A 21,149-nucleotide genomic window follows, 5' to 3' on the forward strand; every position below is an offset into this window, starting at 1 on the left:
ACTAACAAAGAAATTCCTTCCATATGTATCCAGATGAAATTACTTTCATATGTATTTATATACAAATTATAAAAAAAAATAAGTTCACATATACTTATATGTAACATTACTAAGTGCTAATATAGTTACATAATGCAGCTATTAGTAAATGTTTTATTTTAACTAATTATTGTGATTTGATATACTGTTGAAACTCAGTTTGCACAATAAGTATTTTTTAAAAGAAATGATTCATTTTGTTCCAGTTATCATCACATTTAAATTTTCAGGGCATTTCTATGGCATATGAGAAAACATGTAGAGATATTTGAGAATGGCATAATTAAAAAGATCTCCGGCCCTCACATTCTCTACAGGAAGGAGATAAACGGATGATTTTAGCAGTAAAGTGCAATCATTTTATTGCTTGTTTTTTTTTTTGTTTGTTTTGTTTTTTTTTGTTTAAAACAGGGTTAACTTACTTTAGCTTAGCATTAAACTGTTTTACATCTCTTCTGGTACAAAACTATCTGGTCAAACACATGTTTGCTTAATTAAACAACACAACATTTTGAAAAGCTAAGCATAGGAATCACTATTTTAAAGAATCATATAGATTTTTACAATGAAAATATATATTGATTCATTATAAAAATATATTTGCTTATTATACATAAATATTGACATATATAATGGTACGAGGTCATTTTCTCAGAAAGAATATTAAAAATATTCACTTCTTCAACATTGAGTGTCATTTAATAAGTGAAAACTATATAAAAATCAATGTTTCATTTTTTCCCTAGGATGTCTTAATTTCTTTTAAAATAGTTTGACCAAGGCGAAGGAAAGCTAATAGAAGGATGGTGAGAATGGTTGAAATCAGTCAATCAAAATATTGATTGAGGGACCCTCACTATATCTTATGACATTTCTACGCAGAGTTTATTCGTATAGCAAATTCTATTTCAAAGCTATTGCAAAACTTCTAAGTTCAAAGTAACCCTGATATATATCAAGTTGTCCTGATATAAATGGTTTTAAAAATAATTCCTCATTCAATAATGAAGTGTAATCCTATCTTTGTAATTGTGTCATTTTATAAAAAAGATGATTATTTTGGTAACAGGGACTATGGCCACAGAGTGAATTGATGTCTAATGTGAGACTAATTTTAAACTAAGTGCAGAAGTACTTGAAATATGTGGACTCAGGATGGAGAATGTGCCTGAGGAGAAGTGCTCCCTTAGACATGGTGGGTCAGATCAATTCCACCGCAGGTATTGAGTGTTTGGTACTTACAGATCTGTTCTAGGACCCAAGAGTCCAAAAATGAATAAGACACAGCTTCTCCCTGAAGGAAGATGAAGAGAAAGAAGATGCCAATCCATGATGTTGATTAAGGGTTAGCAGATTAAGGGAACTTGGAACAAGTTTTAGATTTAGGTTTCTTAGAAGAGAATATGTATATGCTTATTTATGAGGAATGACTAAAATTTTTCAACTGGAGTAAAGCTAAAACATTGTTCTAAGGAGATTAAATGAAACCACCAAAAAAATAAAGCATGAAATAAAAATATAGGCATAGCTTAATAGTATTTAAACACAAATTGCAGGATAAAACGTAGCTGGAAAAATAAATCGAAGTCTGCTTTTACATGTGGAGCTTTGTTTGTCCTGGTAAGAACCTGCAGAGGGGCTTAAAGAAGGGAAGGAATAGAGAAATATGGTTGGATTTTAGTTTCATAAATAATAATTAGAGGCCCAGTGCATGAAATTCATGCATGGGGGTGGGAGATGGAGGAGTTCCTCAGCCCGGCCTGGACCCTCTTGCAATTTGGGACCACTGGCTCCTAATATCTTGCCTGCCTGCCTGCCTGCCTGATAGCCTCTAAACACTCTGTCTGCCTAATCACCCTAACTACTCACCTGCCTGCCTGATCACCCTTAACAGCCTCTGCCTACCTGCCTGATTACCCTTAACTCCTGCCTGCCTGCCTGATTGCCCCTAACCACTTAGCTGACTGCCTGATCATCCCTAACCACCTCTGCCTCAGCCCCCACCGCTGTGGCTTCATCCAGAAGGACATCTGGAATGGTGTCCAGAAGGTTGTTCAGCTGTCCAATCTAATTAACATATTACGCTTTTATTATTATAGATGCTTATGAACAAGTCTCCTGTGGAGCAAAACAGAATAGCTGAACTAAAACACATACTTGGTGTGTTGAATCTACGCTGAAATGAGATTGACAAAAAGGCAGAGACTAGTTCATCAAAGGGTTTGAAAACCAGCATGCATTGTTGTCAAAATCAAAGCCACAAGGTTTATTGTGACGGAAGTGTATGTTGTTATTGCTTTAATAATCTAATCTCTGACTGGTTGGCAAGGGAGGGATTCCTAACCTCCAGTATGGAAACATTTGACATTGGTCAGATGATCGAAATAGCAACTTATTCGTCACATGTACTCACAGTCCAGGGAGGAGGACACCGCACACCACACACAGCCCTACAGGAGTCACACTCGGGAGTAAAGTGAACAACCAGGAGCTGTGTCCTTCAATATGTTAACTTATTAAAGTGGAGTTTGAGATTATTCTTTGGTCAGCCTCACTGCTTTACTTTTATCTTGGCTTTGTTTTGCTTTAAAAGAGCTTTTTGTTATTGGTTCTCATCTGTCCTTGGAATTTGCTAGGCACAAATGGCACTAACTGGGTCTCTGTTCCCTGTCTTCCCATCAATGCTGATTTAAGCTGTTTTTTTTTTCTGTGGTTAGGGAGGAGAGGTATAAACCATTTACTCTCCAGTGTCCTTGGTTAAGTAAGATAAGGTCTTTCGATTAATAGCTTGCTGTAAAATGTCAAATCATTTTACCTTGTTTAATTATCTTGTCACAGTTTCCCCATTCCACATGCAAATAATTTTTCTAGCTTTAAAAAATAAAATAAAATAAAACAAACTGTATATATATATATATATATATATATATATATATATATATATATATATATGTTGTTGTTTGTTTGTTTGTTTGTTTGTTTGTTTATGATGAGAGAATCATTGATTGGCTGTCTCCTGCACACCCCCTAGTAGGATGGAGCTCACAACTTGGGCATGTGCCCTGACCAAGAATCAAACCATGACTTCCTGGTTTGTAAGTGAATGCTCAACCACTGAGCAACACCAGCCAGACTCCTAGCTTCTTATTCTCCTTCCTCATATGGACCTATATCAGTTCAGGAACTGTTTAATACCACCTGGCAATGAATAATGAAATTGTGAATGAGTCTATAGAAATGTTTGGACCAATATGTAAGATTAAGTTTATGTCTGCTCAATAATTAAAAATGAGCCGAAACCGGTTTGGCTCAGTGGATAGAGCAGACTGAAAGGTCCCAGGTTTGATTCCAGTCAGGGGCATGTAATTGGCTGTGGGCACATCCTCAGTAGGGGGTGAGCAGGAGGCAGCTGGTCGATGTTTCTCTCTAGTCGATGTTTCTAGCTCTCTATCCCTCTCCCTTCCTCTCTGTAAAAAATCAATAAAAATATATTTTAAAAATAATAATAATTAAAAATGAGTCTTGATTGCCTTTTGTTTATCATTGCTGTATCTGTATTTCATTGTTTGAAAAGTTTATTTTCTTTTTCTTTGCTGTTTTGTTTTTGTTTTTAGAGAGAGAGGAAGGGAGAGGGAGAAAGAGAAACATTGATCCACTGCCTCCTGCACTGCCCTGAAAATGGGCATGTGTCCTGACTGGAAATTGAACCAGGGACCTTTTGGTGAATGGATAATGCTCAACCAGGTGAATCACACTGGCCTGGGCACAAGTATATTTTTATTGTTCTTTATATAACTAGTACTTATAACAGATTGTGAAAAAAGTAAATCACAGGTAAGATATTTTGAGAAGCACTGCCTTCTCACCAGTTTCAGGAAGTTTTTAGGTAAGAAACAGACATTGCTTTCAGGATTGCAGGGTTTATTTATATTCTGTTTTCTCTTCCATAGTTCACATAATATAGGCCTCCCACTCCCACCCATAATGCTATTGAATCTGCTTTTTCACTAGCCCTAGAGTGGTATAGGATTTTGTAAGCAGTAACACTGATATAAAGCAAAACCTTTGAGGCCATTTTTCTTAAACTCCAGAAAGGAACTCAGAAAAATATTCCATTTTTATAGCTAATTTTACTATCAACTCAAAACAAATTTACCTAATAAGACTAAGGAACTTAGATATCATCAAGTTTCAGCTGAATTTTAAATATAAGTTAGATTCCAGTTATTTATGAAGTCTTTTAAATACCTCCTTTATGAGACATACAAATGCAAGTAAAGTGATTGCAAAAAAAGTATCATTAAGCCCTGGCAAATATAAATGGATTTGAATTGGATTACTGTACTCTGAACATATTATCATGCAAAAACTATTGGCACTTATTTTTATTCCTTTGAATGCCCTACTGCTACTGTTAGGTAGAATGAGTAAGACTACCTTTCAATTTTAGAAATCTCTAGGACAATTTAGCCAACAAGCCAGGTTTCAGTTCTCTCAGACATATCGATATACTCAAGCAATAAATGTATAAACATGATTTAATTTCAGGACACAATGTTACATGGAAATACCATGAGACAAATACTGCATGCTGAAATGAGAAGCAGGCACAGCACACAAGAAAAACAATGCCTCATTGTTGTTTGGTCCACAGGCTTTGGAGAAATCTCAAATTAATTCTCTAGGTGGCAGCAGCATTCTAAAGACTTTGGTTCAGTAAAAAGAATGTCTGCCTTTGCCCAAAGAAACTCAAAGACAAAACCAATTTTGAAAAACAAGCTGTATATCTTTTATGTTTATGAGACATTAGAATTTCTTCACTGCACAAAAAGATATTCGAATTTTTTAAAAAATCAGTTGGAGCTGAAACCGGTTTGGCTCAGTGGATAGCGCGTCAGCCTGTGGACTGAAGGGTCCCGGGTTCAATTCCAGTCAGGGGCATGTACCTTGGTTGCGGGCACTTCCCCAGTAGGGGGTGTGCAAGAGGCAGCTGATCGATGACTCTTTCTCATTGATGTTTCTAACTCTCTATCCCTCTCTCTTCCTCTCTGTAATAAATCAATAAAATATATTTTTTTAAAAATCAGTTGGAGACTATAAAACAGAGCCAATGCCCATGACAAAATAGTAGCAACTCAACCAAATCAAGTCTTCTACGTTGGAAAAGGAGACAGTTGTCAATATTTTATTTCAGGCAAAGAGGGAAGGTACAAGGGAATGTAATTCTGTTCTCCACATGATTCTTTGTGCCTGAACTTGAGCTGTAAAAATCCTAATCATTTTCTTCAAGGCCTTGGTCACATACATTTCTTCAGGTAACAGTATTTAGCAGACTAGATAGGTGTCTATAATTTTAGAGGTGTGAGATGCATTGGGGTTCTTATCTTGTCCTCGCATTTCTTTCTTCTCCCTCTGCTCCATTTCTCTCTGTACTTCTCATTTCTTACAGCATTTTTTGATATTCCTCTTATTCTGTCTTCTTTGGTGTTCTAGGCCACATCTACAATTTCAAACCTATATATTATATATATTGGGCAGACAGAAAATATTTGGAATTTTATAAATTTACAAGAAAAATATTTTTGCAGGTGCTTTTCCTAGTGAAGGGGACTGGGCAAAAAATAGAATTTATTTCAGAGCCATATGTAAGGAATAAATGATCTTGACATTGAAAGATAAAGTCTGGAGCTATTTAATTGACATTCGGGTTCAAAATGTGATTCAAAAATTAGAAGAAATTTGTAATAAATTAAGGTAATTTTAAATTTCATTGGGAAATTTGGGAAATATAGTTTTCGGTGCCCAGACTCAAGTAAAAAGGAAGGTGAGAGAGAGTTCCTGCAAAGGGAGGAACTAGGCAGTAGTGGACATCTAAGAAAAATTGCCAGAGACACAAATCTAGTGCGAGGAATGGACAAGGACATTGTGAACATTTCAAAAAAAAAATGTTTCTCTTACAGCAGCTCGTGCCTAAAATATCCAAACTTACTTTTTGGGTCAGTGGGGGGGAAAAAGGGACTTATGTAATACTTTCAACAATAACAATTAAACACAAAAAACAAACTTACTTTTGGATTTTATCCTAACCAGTTCTAATATGCTAAAACTGATATTGGACCATGAACTTTGACCCTGAGGCATCAGAGCCATACTGGAACTAACTGAATATTTTCCTGACCAGGGAACAAAGAAATGATTTTGCCTCTTTAAACCCTACCAATGTTTAAGAACCTGACTAAAGTCCTTCTATTTCCAAGAAGCCTTTTAGAGCTTGCCCCTAATCATTACTCATATCACCCCAAGGCCTGGCTTTAATCACAGGTGACCTTTATTTGGACACTAACTATGGACTATCTGGTAGCCACTCTTGACTTGTGACTCTGTGTTGTAATTTAGCCTTCTACTGGCTTTTCTCAAATTCATGCCTTGCTAAGGTAGTTCTTTTACTCACCTTTATATTTTCCTCAGTGACTAACGTGGTCTAGCTGTTCAGTTTAGAAAAAGTTTGTTGAGCATCTATGCTGAAGCTGCCTTCATTGTAGGCTCAGCGTGTTTCAGAATCAGAGCTACTGGATTATACATTTGGACATGATAACCTGCAAGTCTCAGCAGCTTATATCCACGGAGGTTTATTTCTCATTGGAGCAACTTGTCTGTCACAGGTTCTCTGGCCATCCTTCTTGGTCACGGATCCAGGCTCCCAGTGCAGGCATGCTCCAGAACATAGCTATCGCCTGGACGCAGAGAAATAAATGATGGTAAGTCTCACAGTAACTTTGAATGTTTCCCACCTGGAAGGGATACTCACATTTGGACTGGCAAAACAAGTCATGTGGTCAAACCTTGTATCAAGGGTGTGGAGAAGTGCAGTCTCACCATATGCCTTGGAAAAGAGCTGGGAACACTTGAGAAAAACGCAGCCTCACGTGATTAACCAATTGTCTACATATTTATAGCATCTAATATACATTTTGCACATATACTATTGAAACATGTCATACCTATCCAATAACCTGGCATTTAATTAAGTGTTCTGTATATTTTCCTCCTTCTAATTATCCAATGTGTATCAAACGGCTGTACCATAGTCTCACTTATTCCTTCATAATATGCTCCAAATGGTTAAGCCTCATAGTTAAGCACTCATCAAAGCCGAATGACAATTAAGAAGCTTTGAATTTAATTATTTTACTTTCTAGTTCCTGGAAAGCAGAGCTAGTTAAAACAGAAAAGAAAAATGATTTAAAGCTGGTAATAAACCTCTTAAACTTGTTTAGAAAGGTCACTTAAAACATATGTGACTTTGTTTCAAAAACATGCTACCTCAAACATGGGCTTGAGGCAGTGTTTACACCATAATTAATATTCAAAATAATGTAAAATGCATTAACTGCACTAACAGCCATCAAATTCATACATAGGCTTTCGGGCAATCCTCAGCACCTGAGTGCCTGTAGGAAGAGAAAACCTTGACATCTGCATTAATTGGAAATCGCCTGTTGCTTTTGTTCCATAAAAAGTAATTTTATAAAAGACATCTGTGTTAGGGGGGGAAAGGCAAAAGCAAAGTCCCAGTGAAAGCAGAACCTGCAGGCGTTGCTTTCCCTACATAGATATTGGTTCTGTAAATCCAGCCTTGCCTTGTAAAGTTAATGAGGCTCCTCCAAGCCTTTAAAACGACTACAATGTGGAATCCACATAACTAGGGAAGTAAATGGAGGTTAACTGTACCCTGGGCTTATTATACTTGCTATACTAATAGTCCCATAAAAACTTGGGCTAAGTAAACAGATATATTAAACATTTTATTACATATATACCAGGGCTACTGTGAAATGGGCAGTACAGTTAGGTCACCGCAAAAAAGGTCCTTATGAAAAGGAAGGAAAAGGAATAATCCCAGAAATAATATAAGGTAGGGGAAAAACCAAGAAAGCTCTAGCTGGGCACTCAATAGCAGGGTAATTTAGGGGAGAGGAACAAGGAATCGGACAAAGAAAAGACAGAGGGAGTGGGAGAAAGTGTGCAATGATAAGCTGTGGACCTTCTTTGTAATCCATAGTTAAAGGCACGTGTGTGTGTGTGTGTGTGTGTGTGTGTGTGTGTGTGGCTCAAAAATATTTTTTAATGGAGTATATCATATCTACACTAAAGGACCCAAATTCTAAATGTACAACTCAATGCATCTTTCAAAAAGGTAAACTGCCTATGTACTTAGTACCACCCTCACAAAGATTCAGAACATTTTCATGACCCTAAAGGCTCTCTAATTTATTGCTTCCACAATTCACTACACTCTTCCCATATTCTGTAGGCATATTTTAACTTCTATCTCCAGAGATTGCTTTTAGCTATATTTGAACTTTCATAAAAATAGAATTTTATGAAATGCACTCTTTTGTGTCTAGTTGTTGTTGTTGTTATTGTTGTTGTGTGTGTGTGTGTGTGTGTGTGCGTATTTTTTTACCTCAACCATATATCTTTGAGACTTGTTCGTGCTGTTTTAAGTAGTTGTCTTTTTTTCATCACTCTATCATATTCTGTTTTATGAATATACTAAAACTTATTCATTCTAGTGTCCATGGGCATTTGGGTTGGTTCTGATTTGAGGCTAATATGAATTTTGCTGCTACCTACCTTCTTGGATATGTCTTTTAAGACACAAGGTTACCCTTGAATAATCCAGGTTTGAAGGCCACTGATCTACTTATATGTGGATTATTTCAATAAATATAATAAATGTATTTTCTTTTTTCTATGATATTCTAAATAAAATTTTCTTTTCTCTAACTTAATTTATTGTAAGAATACAGTATATAACACATAACATACACAATATGTGCTAATTGACTGTTTATGTTATTGATAAAGCTCTGGTCAACAGTAGGCTATTAATAGGGAGGTTTTAGGGAGAGAACTCAGAAGACATAGTATGGGTTGTATTACGAAGAGGGTGATCTTTCCAGTTTTTCATATTAATTGAGATTCATCCTCTTAGGTTCACAACTAAAACTCTGAAGTGTTTATTTGCACCTTTTCACTCGGTAGGAAATTGAATCTAATTTTTTATCTTCCCAGAACAAGACAGGCATATTCTCTATGTAGGGCTTCAGTCGCTACTTGCTGTTGGGTTTCTTTCTTTTTTTAAATTTCTTTATTGATTGACGTGTTACATATGTGCTGTTGAGTTTCAATGTGCTCTGTCCTGTGTGCTTAGCTTAGGAGTCCAGGAATGCTCAGAGAGAACAGTGTGCACAGAATGCTGGGCTCTGCAGCTGTCTTTTCCCGGGGATCTTCGCCTCTCAAGTTCTGATTTCTTTTATAGCCCTGCACTCCATTTTTGGGTGTGACTTCTCTGTTCTTCATTGTACCTTCAGGAAATTGGCAAATGTCCCAAGAAGCAGCAGCAGAGAACTCAGGGTTCACTTTAATGCATTTCCTGTCTCTCTTGGAGCATAGTTTCTCCAATCCTGACTCTTTTGGCTCTTCTCTGGTGCTTCTGAGCAGCTTTTGTGTGTATCATATCCAGCTTTTACAGTTGTTCTCAGTGGAAATGTTAGTCTGATACCAGCTATTCTGAAAGCAGCTATTCCGATAACAGCGAACAGAAGTCTCCTTTCGTCTTTTATAAAAGTAATACCAGTTATCCAGAATATTGGCCCTGTTACATTCCAACATATTGCAGAAATGTCTCCATAAAAGTGTCAAGAATAAAGGTGTATTGGGTATATTGTGCCTGTAAATGTTGTGAATTATTATTCAATTATTTAATTATTTCATAGTAATTCTTGTCCCAGGAGATATACCAGAAAAATTATCTTTTATTCCCCCCTACTTTTATAATCCTCACCTGGGGATATTTGTCCATTGATTTTTAAAGAAAGTGGAAAGAGAGAAGGAGAGACACAGAGAGAAAAACATCAATGTGAGAGAGATACATTGATTGGCTGCCTCTCACATACACCCCAACCATCCCCTGCAACTGAAGTACACAACTGGAATCAAACCAGGGACCCTTTAGTTCACTCTATCCACTGAGCCAAACAAGCTAGAGCCAAGAAAAATTATCATTTTTATACTAAACCAAGAAGTGACTAATGTTATGTATTTTTTCTCCTGCCTATATATTAACCAATAATGGACGTCACTACTCTTTTCTTGCTTGCTAACAATGAAAGGAGCAAGATAAAAATATATTTGGACCCCTAGTAGTAACCAGATCCTATTTTTGTTATAATTATTGAATACCATGGAAATACAAAAATGGACCCAATCAATGGTTTCATCCATGTGAGCTCAAGTATTATGAATCACTATCAGAACAGCAACCTCTGAGACCTTTCTCAACAAAACTAAGAAGAAACAGAATAGGGAATTGATAGGAATCTACTCAGCCCACCAAAAGAGATCTCTTCTTACTGATGTACATTTTGCTTTTAAAAATAAATGTCTCCTCTTGCTTCAATTGCATGTAACAAATTTCTCATTTTAGTTTTAGATAAAATTAAAAGATAAAAACAATAATTCTGTGAGGTCTGGAATGGAAAATATAGTTTACATGTAATTTAAGAGTCAGACAAGTAAAACTCACTGGCCAAATAGAACCTGTGTCTCTAAATAAAGTTTTATGGAATACAGTGACATTCATTTGTTTACATACTGTGTATGGCTGCTTCCACAATATAGCTACAGGAATGAATAGTTCTGATAGAGACTGTGTAACAGCCTGCAAAGCAAAAAATACTTCCTATCAGGCCATTCACAAAGGACATTTACTGACCCATAAAATAAATATTAAAACTGGACCTTAATTCCCCAGTTTAAAGATAAGAAAATGACACCCCAGGGAAATTGTGGAGACAGAATTCCTAGGAATGAGAGGAATAGTCAAACACCAAAGCACATTGCTCCAACACAGAAGAATCTGATAATCATGAACACTTTTCTGGTAGGTCAATCATTATTTAAAATCATTATTTTTAATGGGGTTGTCATGATGATTAATAAAATATTACCTGTCAAAGGCATAGGACGCTATTCAATAGTGTAAATGCTCAATAACTTCTTATTATTGCCTGTTTCTCAAAATCTTCTCACAGGAAACAAAAGAAACATTTTAGGTAAAGAGGTAATAAAGCATTTTAACCAATGAACTTTGACTTACAGACAATTCTCATCTATCATTCTATCTACAGATATCAAAAATCTTTACTTTCTAAGCTCCATATTAAGATTCTTAATGACCATTGGACAAGCATTGACATCCCTCACTCTTCAGATCTAGCAGGAAATGAGTTCTGTTGCAAAAGAAATTCTCTTAAAACATGTAAGTAGTTTTAAATATAATCTAATTATAATGAGTTAAAAATTTCAACTTCATAGAATTTTACATCTCTAAGAAAACTGAGTAAAATTACAAAATTTCCTCCATGCATTCTGAAAATGTAAAAGCTGAGACCCAAAGATAATGAGTAAGTTTTTCCCCATACATAATTAAGGAGCTGGGGTCATTACTGGAGTCATATGACACATGTGATATGATTCTTAGGCCATTACTTACTCTTCTGTCTCTGATTTTTCTATTATTAATGCAGCAAAATTTTTAAGATTTATTTTTCTCTTTGTTTTTGATAAAGTCATTTTTTGTGTTTTTTTTTAACCAATTACCCTTGAGATTCATGAGGATAGTGTTTAGAAGCATACAATTATGTTTTGATTGCTGTTTGTTTGTTTGAATCCAATAATGCTTTTAAGTCTTTCAAAATTCAACATTTCCATTTCAATTGGCTTAGCTCTTAATTGACAACAATTATTCATTTGTATTCAGAGAAGCTAAAATAAGAGATGTAATTGAATTCTTCACTGTAATGACATGGCATTCATTTGATTATTCCTAAGTTTTTTTTTTTCTTTTTTACATGGGATTCCTATAAGGGTGCTGTGAGGAATAATGATAAAATTTAGTACAGGATAGTGAAGACTGAGGAGCAAATTATCATGCAAATATAAAATATTACTAGTTTAATGCTCAGATGTTTGATAACTGAATTAGTTTTATACAAGTTTCCCAACAAAATGAGGAAGCAAATTTATTCTTCTTGTGGGCCACTGGTTAACCACACTATTCTCCATGGTCACAGGGCACTGGCCTTACAGAATGGAACTTTCCATCTTGGAGACACATCCTTTTGTATCTAAGGGACCATAAGTAAGAGCTGTTTGTCAGGTTATGCATACCTACAAAGGTGCAGGTAAAACATACTACATTTAAATTGAGCAGAGTACAGTTTTACATTCTCGCCCTAAGAGTCTATCCCACTATTTAGATAAGAGCACATGACATAAAAATCCAGCAAGGGTTCTGGAGACAGATAGCCTGGGTTCTAAGTCCAGCTACTACTTGCTTGATTAGTGGCAGTGGAGAAATCATTAATAGAGGGGCAATTTATCTCATGTATAAATTAGTAACTACCCAGGAGAGTTAATCATCAGGATTGAACAGGAAACATATGAAATGCACTTAGCCAGTCCCTGACACATAATGATCACTCAGAAAATCTACACTAATAGAAGAGAAATATGCAAATTTACCATACCTCTGTGATACATGTCAGCCAATCAGAAATGAGTATGCAAAATAACCCAACAAAGATGGCAGGTTAACTTGCATACTCAGGCATGGAGTGGCCCAGCAGGTGGAACACCTGCTATGAGGGGGAGGGCCGGGGGTGGAGGGAGCTACAGGAGTAACACTCTGGCTGGGAGCGAAGACTTGCAGGCTCCTGGGAAGCAGGGAGTGAATCCAGGAGAAGGAAGGCCTATTCTTAAATGAATCTTCATGCAACGGGCCTATAGTGTTAGTTATAATGATGATGGTTATTGTCATTGTTACTATTATTAATAAGTCCACCTTTGCCATTTCTTCTATTATGGAATAATACAGAGTAGAGAGACCTTTAGATTCAAGCACATGTTGATAAGCACCTATGTAACATAGGGATAGACATTTGGTTGAACTGTAAACACAAAAATAATGAGACATCCTACCAAGACAAATCGACTTCATGGAAAAGAACTTTCTGTAATATTTGAGACAGACATTTCGTCTCAACATGAAAACCTCTTGTAATGAAAAAATTACAACTTCCTAACCCAGCATAATTTATGATTGGACAGAATTTATTTTAAGTTTTCAAACCCAGTTCATCTGAGTGGTAACAGCAACAGCAGCTATGTAAAAAACAAAAATAAAAAAAAACAAAAAACAAACAAACAAACAAAAAAACAGAAAGCAACAAGAACAAACAAATAAATAAATAGTAATCTGGTAGGCCTGAAGTTTATAATGATTTCAGTTATTATCACTATATAAAAAAAAAAAAACAACCCTAAATATAGTGATATAGAGTAATATGTTTTTGCTCAGTAAGTCTTGATTCAGGAATTAGGAAAAAACAACAGAAATAGCTTTTCTCTTCAGAATGTCTAGAAACTCAACTAAGAAGACTTAATGGCTGGAGGCAAGTTAATGACTGCAGGCTTGAGTCATCTGAAAGTTCATTCACTGCTCACTAGCCACATGCGGCTCTTTGGCCCCTTGAGTGTGGCACTTCCACAAAATACCATGGCCTGTGAGAGTCTATTTTGAATAAGTGGCTTTAGAAGAAGTTTAAATTTAAAAATGTGGCTCTCAAAAGAAATTTCAATCATTGTACTGTTGATATTTGGCTCTGCTGACTAATGAGTTTGCTGACCACTGGACTAGAGAGATGAACTAATGACATTTACTTGATCAGACAGTCTTTTGGTACTGTGCATCCTTGGAAATTCTTCTTAAATCTTTCCTCCACTCTCCTTTTCTTAGTCTATTGAGGCTGCCATAATAAAATACCACAGACTGAGTAGCTTAAACAACAGAGGTTTATTTCTTATAGTTCTAAAGGTAGGAAAGGCTAAGATCAAAGACCAATAAGTTAGATTTCATCCTGAGGCCTCTTCCCTTGACTTGTAGGCAGCTGCCATCTCACTGTACACCATGACTGCTTCTTTGTGTGTTCTTGGAGAAAGTGAGCTCTTTGTTGTCTCTTCTTATAAGGACACAATTTCTATTTCATCAGGGCCCCACTTCTAGGATCTTGTTTAACTTTAATCACTTCCTTAGAGGCCCATGTCCAAATACAGTCACAGTGGGAACTAGTTTGGAGGGACCCAAAGTTTCAGTCCATACATCCCTGAAACACTTGTTAGTTAAGATAAAAAATATTTGTAATGCAGACTTTTATGTTCAAACTTATCCTGTGTTACTGCCAGAAATACCTTCATTAATCCTAATTATTTTCTCCTGGCCTGGTCCTTCCCCAAAATTTGTTTTTCCCTGACTTTTGCTGATGTCATTGCTTTGGATATAGATAGGCCACCATCATTTATGCTTTTATTATGTTTCACTAGATTTAAGTTTATCATCTACTTGTCACCTTTTCCTAATACCAAGGATTTTAATATTGTTAAGCAGAGAAGCTGAGCCATTTTTAACTATCAGAGCCTATATTGTATTTATGATTCACATAAAACACAACATTGTGGATGAATAAGGAATTAAAAGAAAAACTAAAAAAAGTGAAAATGCCTGAAATATAAAAATATAGAGGCTATAAGAGATTTTTCCTTTTATAAGCTTCATTATTAGGGTATTGTGTAATTCTTTTATAAATATTGAAAACAGACTCTAGGAGATGAAAATATAATGATCAATTTTAAGATAGTTGAATGTGCCAGCTTGCTTGCTTGCTATTTAAATTAAAGTGATTCTATACTCTCATTTTAAAGTTTATTGCTAGTTAAAGTTCATTTTCTTTATGTTAAGCGAAGAACTTAACATTCTGGTCTCACTACCTAGTATATTAATAAACACTAATGACCAGCAAGTCTTAGAAACGCAAAAGGCATAAAATAATTAAATTCATGATGACCTTCTTCTTTGATTTGAATTTGTACTCAGCTTTGCTCTTTACCAAGGTTGCTCTCAAGTTTATAGGGGGATCTGGGTGAGGAATTTTGACCTTTAAGAAAACCACTATGCCTCTCAACATAGAAAAAAAAATTTAATGCAAAACACTAATTTGAGAGATAAGATTTATAAGCCCTATCTTGGCTTGGCCGGGGATCTTTTTTATTTAGCATCTGTGTTTTCTTTGGTTGTTACTTATGGGGTGGGGAGACATATCACCAATTTTAGTGATTATATAATATGAGGCTTTCTGAATTATTACTAACTTATTAAGCACCAGAGGATTCAGACCAGCAAAGGAAATGTGCACTTTGGAATAAGGTAGGAATGTTAAATCTCTAAGTGGAAATATAATTTGTAAATTAGACATAGTTCCCCCCTTCTATATAAAAAGTTCTGCTTTTATCTTACCAAGACCAAATTCAGTTTCATTGGAGTTGTTTTGACTGTACAAGGTCGAGTGTTGAAGGCAATGAGGCATAATGAAGTTCATAGGAAAACAGTATGTGACCTGAAGGAACTTGCTACCTAGAACAAGGTTTAGTTAGGTCTAAATATAAAAGACAGGACATGGCAAATTTTGTAAAGACATAGCATCCATATTTTCCATGTAGGGAACTAAACAAAAAACTGGGGCCTGAGCTGAAAGAATGGTGAACTTTCAACATGATGAAATGCCAAAGGGAGCATCCCAGGTCGATGGAAGCACTCAAACATATAGCCCAGGCTAGGCCAGTGTCTGTATCTCCAAGGACTTTGCTGATTACTGCTCCTAAAAACAAAGGTACTCACCAAAGGGCAGGCTAGTAAATACATAATTTCCAGTGTCTTAGATTTTTCATACATTTTATCTATGCCTGGTTCTCTCAGATAAAATATACTAACTAAAACAATTCACTTATTTATTTACATAAAGCAAATGCTCTTTAAATATCAATGCCCTATTTTTTCCCCTTTCACTGAAAGTAACATGCCCATAATAACTTAAATAAAGTCTCATATCCATTTGCCACCTTCTTTGCACAAGACTGGGTGAGGCTGGGAAAAGACATCTTTCAAATCCTTGGCTCCCTATAGACACATGGTCTTGCTAGACAACCCATATTTTTTACTATATCTGTTGCCAAGAAAAGGTTTTAATAAAATTACTTTTACAGTAAATTACATAAATAAAAAATACTCATATATACATATGAGAGCAATATTGGCAAAATTATACTGTCTGCACAGTGAAAAAATGTTTAAAAACATACATAAATTGGGGTGAGAGCTGGCAATGAGGATTATACAATTGAAGATTCCTTAAGTTCTCACATATTAAAAATAGAAAACAACTTTTTGTTTTTTGTTTTTTAAAGTTTAAATATAGTATCAAAAAGTTTAACAAAAAAAGGAAAGTTTTAAAGCAAAATATGAGCATAGTCCTTGCATATGCAAACAAAAATTAAGCAGGATTGCAATATTAATAAGAGGCAATGCAGAATTCAAGGTAAAATGAGCTAAATAGAACAAAGAAGGTCATGTTTTATTGGTAAAATGTGAAATCTGCAATGATGATATGACTGTCATAAAACTTTTCATGTTAGCATAGCATTAAAATGTATTAAGTGGAAACTCTTGTAAAACAAAGAAAGCTGAGAGGATTGTAAGTAGGGGAGGTTTAGCACATCTCTTTTGATCTCAATCATTCAAGCAGAACCAATATAAATGCAGATAAAGAATATACTACCCTGGCTGGTGTGGCTCAATTTGTTGAGCATCATCCCACATACCCAGAGGTCATGAGTTCAATTCCTGGTCAGGGCACATGCTCAGGTTGTGGGCTTGATCCCCTGTAGAGGGTATGCAGAAAGCAGTCGATCAATGTTTCTGTCCCATCATTGATATTTCTATTTTCCCTCCTCCTTTCCTATCTCTTAAACATCAATAAAAACATATTTTTAAAAAAGAAATCTAAATATATAAAAGGCTAAGTGACCAAACATACATCTGTCTGATCATCTGACTGTCCGACCGACTGACCGACTGGTATATATGATGCACACTGACAACTTAAAAATAAACGTCGCCTCCCTCATGCGCGATATATATTAGCTCTCGCTGGTGCCAATCTAGGCAGAGTAGGAATATTCCTTCCTGACCCGTTTTCAGACATGGCCAGTTATATGTTGCTTTCTCTCAAGTTCAAAGAGTGTGTGACCTTAAAGTTAAAGTTGTAAATACTTCATCATAAAGGAAATTAGTCAAGCATTTGAAGTGTTTTTACTCTTTATTTGCTATACAGGGAGATATTAGAATAAGTTTAATCAATTTATCAGTCATTGTTTTTATCAATGTTTCTTAAATAATGTTTTTATTGTTTTTATAACATGTCTCTGTTGTTATATCATGTTGTTATTGTTTATTTATTAATCAATCTATATATTATTTTCATATACATTACACTAATTTTCTTTCATCTCTGACTCTTCTATTATAAAGAAAGGGTTAATAGTGATATTAAAATATTTATTCTAGTATTCTAGACCTGGCTGGTTTGGTTCAGTGGATAGAGCATGGGGCGATGGATTGAAGGATTCCAGGTTCAATTATGGTCCAGGGCACATGCCTGGGTTGTGGGCTCAGTCCCCGGTGGGGGCTGTGCAGAAAGCAGCCAATCAGTGATTCTCTCTCATCATTGATGTTTCTCTCTCTCTCTCCCTTCCTCTATGAAATCAATAAAAATATATATATTTAAAATATTTCTTCTAATTAATTAATTAGGTACCACTAGTACCTAAATAATATACTGAATGAGCTTATTTAATAATCTAGTACAAATTAATTTTCATATCCTACTCACATAAAATGTATTATCTTACACATGCCCATGGAATACTTAAAAACAAACAACTGCCTATGCATTAGGCACAAATGATTCACATAAAAAGAGAGACAATACAATACCAGCCATATTCTTTTATCATAAAGCATAAATCAGAAATTGGTCAAAATTGAAAAACAATAACATCTGCTTAAATGATGTCACTCTCCTAAATTTGACCCCTGAGGCCTCATACAAAATCAGAACTATAAGTAATGAATACCTGGGATATAATTAAGAAAGGGCAAATAACCACATAAAACAAAATACATATGCTTGTAAGAAACTAGTGATATAAATTCATCCTAAAACTGAAAATGCTGCTGAAAATATTATCTTTAATGCTTGTTACAACTCCAATATGGGATAAGCCAATTTGCATTTAATTTAAAGCAATGGCATTTCTGCATGTAATAACTTTAAAAACCTTCTAGTGAAACACCTAGTTTCTTGACTGTCAAAAAAGGCATTGCATTCTAGCTCTTATGCATAACTCCATACCACATCCCTGGTGGCTCAGTGTGTGTGTGTATTCTTATTGATTTCAGAGAGGAAAGGAGAAGGAGAGATAGAAACATCAATGATGAGTGAAAATCTTTGAATAGCTGCTTCCTGCATACCCCCTACTAGGATCAAGCCTACAACCGAGATATGTGCTCTGACTGGGAATTGAACCATGACCGGGTTCATAGGTCGATGCTCAACCACTGAGCAACAGCATTCAGGCTGGCTTACTGTATTTTTCTCAGAATAAACAGGAAGAGACTAGAAACAGGATTCTCCTTCTAGCCTCTATTCTTCATTACATCAAAATCAAGGTTCCCAGAAATTAGTAGTTTCTTAAACCCTCAAAACCAATCTGGTCATTCAGTGTCAAAACTAATTAAATGAGTAATTTAAAAAAAATGGTTTTTAGCACTTATGGTATAAAAAACAAGAATAAAATACATATTATAATAATCAAATAAGCCAGTCAATGATTGAGAAAACTCAGTAAATGTTTCAGTAAATCTCAAAAATGTATCAAAAACTGACTTGTGAGTTTATATTTATTGATTATATATATATAGAAAAGCCTAAGCGACTGAACGACCAAACGACCAGTCAACAGGACACTTTGACATGTATTGACCACCAGGAGACCAATGCTCAATGCACAGCATTGGGCTCCCTCCTGTCTGGATTGGGCCTGTGGGGATCAGGTCAAAACCTGCTATCTGATATTCCCCAAGGGGTCCTGGAATATGAAAGGTCACAGGCCAGGCTGAAGGGCCCACTGGTGCACAAATCTATCCACTGGACCTCTATATGCAATCATAGATAGGACTTAAAACATAGAAATTTATGTGATAGTTGTTCTTATTCATAAAAAAAAATAAGAAAAAAATACTTGTTTTGGTTATTTTCATAAGTATGTGAGTTGCTTGACAGCAGAGAACCTTTTTGTCTTTTTCTTTATTTCTCTAGTGCCTGGGGAAGTATCTGGCATCTTATAGAAACTAAATAAATGATTGATGAATATGTAAAGTGAATACAAGATTTAAATCTTTACCTTTTGGGGATAAAATTTGAACAATGACTAGTGAAGCATAGGAGAGGAGTCACTTCTGTACACAGGTGAATCAGCAATTTCAAAATGGAATGCAGTGAGTCAAATTCCCTCCAGAACTTGGGCAGATAGAGATGAATATTCTTTTTTATCTGACAATGCTTCAATGACTATACAAAGACATGAAAAGAGTGTTCAGTCTAAGTGACAAGGGTCAATGTTTTGGCTTAGAAGTTTCTCATAAAAGGTTGCCATTCACTTTAAACTCACTGCTACTTCTCAGAGGAGCTTTGGGATTTATATTTAGCATCACTTTATGAATATTTGGATATAGTCAGCTGAGTATAGTGGTGTGATCCTTTTGTGGTCTGTCTAATATGAGGTAGGTTTGGCAATGTTGGCCTCTGATTTGTCCCATTCCTTCTATTCATCATATAGATGCTTGTGCTCTCTTGATTGGAGAGGAAGGGATAAGACTCAACTTTGAATTATGAGTAAATATTGAAATATGAATAAGCCATCAGAAAGGTAATGTTATCAGACATGCTCTGATAAGATTGGGAGCCAAGCTTGAAGGTCCCTGCAGTGGCAGGAGGCAGGATAGTAAATGCAGAAGTTGCACAATTCTCTAAACAGGCCTCCACCAAGGTCCTCAGAGATGGAGTGAGTCCCATCCTAGTCAGATTTGGAAAACCATGCCCCAGTTATTAATATAATTCATTCAGAACTCAGGAAGCCAGCCTGTACCTGCTATTTTGATAAGCACAACTTTAGCAGTATAGCTGTATAGCTCACCTCCTACGAGTGCTCGCTCTCTCTCTTTCTCTCTCTCCCCTAAATAACTTGCAATGAACTATACCAACTTCATGTCAATTATCCTTTGCATTACAATTTAAGCACTACACTATAGCCAATCTACCATAAGAGTACTTACCTTTTTTTTGAATCCTCACCTGGGGATATTTTTCCTATTGATTTTCGGAGAGAGTAGAAGAGGGAAAGACAGAGAGAAATATTGATGTGAGAGAAATACATAGATTGGTTGCACAAGCCTTGACCAGGGAGGAGTCCACAACTGAAGTATGTGCCCTTGACCAGAATCAAACCTGGGATCCTTTGGTCTGCAGACTAACACTCTTTCCATTGAGCCAATCATCTAGGGCAATAGGACTTACCTTTAACACGTAGCAAAACATTAAGCCATGTACAGTTCCAGAAGAATCAAGATTGTCCTCTATCAATTGTATCATTTCTATTGTTTGTGGCCACGTGAGGTCATTCTCTTCAATGTGCAGGAACAAGAAATCACATTCTCTGTGACTTAGCAGCTATTTCAATCAAGCACTTAAGCACTATTCCAGGAAGAGAAAGTCAGTCACATTGACTGATACTCATTTGTCCTTCTAAGATGCAGTCCTTAATAGTTTGAATCATTAGCCATCCTGGCTGGTTCTGAGCCAGGTGGAATGACCTCAAGCGCCAGCATAACCATTTAGATTTCTGAGGATAAATGGGCATGTGTGATTCCCTATAATCACAGATCTCAAACCAATGATTATAATCAAGGAAAATATAATTACCACCAGACCAGGTCCTTTACTTCTGCTGGAGTATATAATCCAATGGGAGTCATTCAGGAAACCTTACATGGAACAAACAGAAATGGAGTTGACTATTGAATGTCAACTTCA

At 35.8% G+C, this 21,149-nt stretch overlaps 1 protein-coding gene across 2 annotated transcripts in view; it reads left to right on the top strand.

The window, feature by feature from the left end:
- Positions 1–21,149, top strand: part of SYT4 (synaptotagmin 4) — a 705,442-nt gene that overhangs the window by 166,117 nt on the left and 518,176 nt on the right. For both annotated transcript variants that reach the window (XM_084888394.1, XM_084888393.1), the window contains exons 4-5: positions 6,702–6,797; positions 11,235–11,365. The gene's annotated coding sequence lies outside the window, so the exon portion shown is untranslated. The remainder of the gene's footprint in view (positions 1–6,701; positions 6,798–11,234; positions 11,366–21,149) is intronic.

This window comes from Pipistrellus hanaki (genome assembly GCF_964339955.1).
Source record: "Pipistrellus hanaki genome assembly, chromosome: 6".
NCBI lineage: Eukaryota > Metazoa > Chordata > Mammalia > Chiroptera > Vespertilionidae > Pipistrellus > Pipistrellus hanaki.